Source organism: Urocampus carinirostris, unplaced genomic scaffold (assembly GCF_059441175.1).
Source record: "Urocampus carinirostris isolate Australia breed hairy pipefish unplaced genomic scaffold, RoL_Ucar_1.0 HiC_scaffold_80, whole genome shotgun sequence".
Taxonomy (NCBI): Eukaryota; Metazoa; Chordata; class Actinopteri; order Syngnathiformes; family Syngnathidae; genus Urocampus; species Urocampus carinirostris.
In genome coordinates this window covers 10,001-15,000 of record NW_028283187.1, presented here as the reverse complement: position 1 = coordinate 15,000, position 5,000 = coordinate 10,001, and positions in this window count along the sequence as shown.

Here is a 5,000-nt window from a genome sequence, read left to right as displayed (position 1 = left end):
GGCGCTCCGTCCACTACAATGTAATTCCCTCACAATATCTGCCCCCGCGTGGCCGCGCGATGCTACTGCTGCCCCGTTGGGAATGAATGGGCCTTTCGGAGGCCATAAATACAGCGCCGCTGCATGGATTTTGGCGGTACTGCGGCTGTCGTTGAAAATACATGGACCCGTCTGAATGAATGGGCCTTTCGGATTCCATAAACCCAGCGCCGCTGCATGGATTTTGGCGGTACTGCGGCTGTCGCTGAAAATACATGGACCCGTCTGAATGAATGGGCCTTTCGGAGGCCATAAACTCAGCGCCGCTGCATGGATTTTGGCGGTACTGCGGCTGTCGCTGAAAATACATGGACCCGTCTGAATGAATGGACAAAATATAAATCAGACACTACAGAACACAAGCATAATCCAAGATTACAAAATCATCTCAGCCTTTAAAAGAAACAAAAACCTGAAAGACTACTTAGTAAAAAGTAAATTACCAGAAATCAACATAACACAAACGCAGGGCCCCACATTCTACAAACAAGCCACCACAGTTAGGAACACCGTCACCAACACAAACTACCTAATTAAACAAACAATCACACCTACTAGGGAAAACTGAAAATACATGGACCCGTCTGAATGTATGGGCCTTTCGGAGGCCATAAACTCAGCGCCGGGCCAGTGTTTGGGGAATTGTGCCCGTCACTAGTGGCTGAATACATAATAATAATAATAATAATAATAATTCCCTTGTATTGTCATTCTGTGTAACAATGTACACAGAACGAAATGTCGATTGCACTGGGCTAGTGTTGAGGGAACGTCGGGCCCTCAAGTTCGGTGGCTTGGAGCGGATTTTTGAGGTACTGCACTCCCATTGGAAATGCATGGGCGCTCCGTCCACTACCATGTAATTCCCTCACAATATCTGCCCCTGCGTGGCCGCGGGATGCTACTGCAGCCCCGTTGGGAATGAATGGGCCTTTCGGAGGCCATAAATACAGCGCCGCTGCATGGATTTTGGCGGTACTGCGGCTGTCGTTGAAAATACATGGACCCGTCTGAATGAATGGGCCTTTCGGATTCCATAAACCCAGCGCCGCTGCATGGATTTTGGCGGTACTGCGGCTGTCGCTGAAAATACATGGACCCGTCTGAATGAATGGGCCTTTCGGAGGCCATAAACTCAGCGCCGCTGCATGGATTTTGGCGGTACTGCGGCTGTCGCTGAAAATACATGGACCCGTCTGAATGAATGGACAAAATATAAATCAGACACTACAGAACACAAGCATAATCCAAGATTACAAAATCATCTCAGCCTTTAAAAGAAACAAAAACCTGAAAGACTACTTAGTAAAAAGTAAATTACCAGAAATCAACATAACACAAACGCAGGGCCCCACATTCTACAAACAAGCCACCACAGTTAGGAACACCGTCACCAACACAAACTACCTAATTAAACAAACAATCACACCTGCTACGGAAAACTGAAAATACATGGACCCGTCTGAATGTATGGGCCTTTCGGAGGCCATAAACTCAGCCAGCGCCGGGCCAGTGTTTGGGGTATTGTGCCCGCCACTAGTGGCTGAATACATCATAATTATAATAATAATAATAATAATTCCCTTGTATTGTCATTCTGTGTAACAATGTACACAGAACGAAATGTCGATTGCACTGGGCTAGTGTTGAGGGAACGTCGGGCCCTCAAGTTCGGTGGCTTGGAGCGGATTTTTGAGGTACTGCACTCCCATTGGAAATGCATGGGCGCTCCGTCCACTACCATGTAATTCCCTCACAATATCTGCCCCCGCGTGGCCGCGGGATGCTACTGCAGCCCCGTTGGGAATGAATGGGCCTTTCGGAGGCTATAAATCCAGCGCCGCTGCATGGATTTTGGCGGTACTGCGGCTGTCGCTGAAAATACATGGACCCGTCTGAATGTATGGGCCTTTCGGAGGCCATAAACTCAGCGCCTCTGCATGGATTTTGGCGGTACTGCGGCTGTCGCTGAAAATACATGGACCCGTCTGAATGAATGGGCCTTTCGGAGGCCATAAATCCAGCGCCGCTGCATGGATTTTGGCGGTACTGCGGCTGTCGCTGAAAATACATGGACCCGTCTGAATGAATGGACAAAATATAAATCAGACACTACAGAACACAAGCATAATCCAAGATTACAAAATCATCTCAGCCTTTAAAAGAAACAAAAACCTGAAAGACTACTTAGTAAAAAGTAAATTACCAGAAATCAACATAACACAAACGCAGGGCCCCACATTCTACAAACAAGCCACCACAGTTAGGAACACCGTCACCAACACAAACTACCTAATTAAACAAACAATCACACCTGCTACGGAAAACTGAAAATACATGGACCCGTCTGAATGTATGGGCCTTTCGGAGGCCATAAACTCAGCCAGCGCCGGGCCAGTGTTTGGGGTATTGTGCCCGCCACTAGTGGCTGAATACATCATAATTATAATAATAATAATAATAATTCCCTTGTATTGTCATTCTGTGTAACAATGTACACAGAACGAAATGTCGATTGCACTGGGCTAGTGTTGAGGGAACGTCGGGCCCTCAAGTTCGGTGGCTTGGAGCGGATTTTTGAGGTACTGCACTCCCATTGGAAATGCATGGGCGCTCCGTCCACTACCATGTAATTCCCTCACAATATCTGCCCCTGCGTGGCCGCGGGATGCTACTGCAGCCCCGTTGGTAATGAATGGGCCTTTCGGAGGCCATAAATACAGCGCCGCTGCATGGATTTTGGCGGTACTGCTGCTGTCGCTGAAAATACATGGACCCGTCTGAATGAATGGGCCTTTCGGAGGCCATAAACTCAGCGCCTCTGCATGGATTTTGGCGGTACTGCGGCTGTCGCTGAAAATACATGGACCCGTCTGAATGAATGGGCCTTTCGGAGGCCATAAATTCAGCGCCGCTGCATGGATTTTGGCGGTACTGCGGCTGTCGCTGAAAATACATGGACCCGTCTGAATGTATGGGCCTTTCGGAGGCCATATACTCAGCGCCGGGCCGGTGTTTGGGGAATCGTGCCCGCCACTAGTGGCTGAATCCCGGGCTAGTGTTGGGGGACTTGTGCCCGCCAATAGTGGCTGAATCCCGGGCTAGTGTTGGGGGACTTGTGCCCGCCAATAGTGGCTGAAATCCGCGCCGGTGTTTGGGGAAATGTGCGCGTATTATCGGGCCGGTGTTTGGGGAATTGCGCGCGTATTATCGGGCCGGTGTTTGGGGAATTGCGCGCGTATTATCGGGCCGGTGTTTGGGGAATTGTGCGCGTATTATCGGGCCGGTGTTTGGGGATTTGCGCGCGTATTATCGGGCCGGTGTTTGGGGAATTGTGCCCGCCACTAGTGGCTGAGAACTTGGCTAGTGTTTGGGGACTTGTGCCCGCCACTAGTGGCTGAAATCCGGGCCGGTGTTTGGGGAATTGTGCGCATATTATCGGGCCGGTGTTTGGGGATATGCGCGCGTATTATCGGACCGGTGTTTGGGGAATTGTGCCCGCCACTAGTGGCTGAATCCCGGGCTAGTGTTGGGGGACTTGTGCCCGCCAATAGTGGCTGAAATCCGCGCCGGTGTTTGGGGAATTGTGCGCGTATTATCGGGCCGGTGTTTGGGGATATGCGCGCGTATTATCGGACCGGTGTTTGGGGAATTGTGCCCGCCACTAGTGGCTGAGAACTTGGCTAGTGTTTGGGGACTTGTGCCCGCCACTAGTGGCTGAATCCCGGGCTAGTGTTGGGGGACTTGTGCCCGCCACTAGTGGCTGAAATCTGGGCCGGTGTTTGGGGAATTGTGCGCGTATTATCGGGCCGGTGTTTGGGGATATGCGCGCGTATTATCGGACCGGTGTTTGGGGAATCGTGCCCGCCACTAGTGGCTGAATCCCGGGCTAGTGTTGAGGGACTTGTGCCCGCCAATAGTGGCTGAAATCCGCGCCGGTGTTTGGGGAATTGTGCGCGTATTATCGGGCCGGTGTTTGGGGATATGCGCGCGTATTATCGGACCGGTGTTTGGGGAATCGTGCCCGCCACTAGTGGCTGAATCCCGGGCTAGTGTTGAGGGACTTGTGCCCGCCAATAGTGGCTGAAATCCGCGCCGGTGTTTGGGGAATTGTGCGCGTATTATCGGGCCGGTGTTTGGGGATATGCGCGCGTATTATCGGACCGGTGTTTGGGGAATTGTGCCCGCCACTAGTGGCTGAGAACTTGGCTAGTGTTGGGGGACTTGTGCCCGCCACTAGTGGCTGAAATCCGGGCCGGTGTTTGGGGAATTGTGCGCGTATTATCGGGCCGGTGTTTGGGGATATGCGCGCGTATTATCGGACCGGTGTTTGGGGAATCGTGCCCGCCACTAGTGGCTGAATCCCGGGCTAGTGTTGAGGGACTTGTGCCCGCCAATAGTGGCTGAAATCCGCGCCGGTGTTTGGGGAATTGTGCGCGTATTATCGGGCCGGTGTTTGGGGATATGCGCGCGTATTATCGGACCGGTGTTTGGGGAATCGTGCCCGCCACTAGTGGCTGAATCCCGGGCTAGTGTTGGGGGACTTGTGCCCGCCAATAGTGGCTGAAATCCGCGCCGGTGTTTGGGGAAATGTGCGCGTATTATCGGGCCGGTGTTTGGGGAATTGTGCCCGCCACTAGTGGCTGAGAACTTGGCTAGTGTTGGGGGACTTGTGCCCGCCACTAGTGGCTGAAATCCGGGCCGGTGTTTGGGGAATTGTGCGCGTATTATCGGGCCGGTGTTTGGGGATATGCGCGCGTATTATCGGACCGGTGTTTGGGGAATCGTGCCCGCCACTAGTGGCTGAATCCCGGGCTAGTGTTGGGGGACTTGTGCCCGCCAATAGTGGCTGAAATCCGCGCCGGTGTTTGGGGAATTGTGCGCGTATTATCGGGCCGGTGTTTGGGGATATGCGCGCGTATTATCGGACCGGTGTTTGGGGAATCGTGCCCGCCACTAGT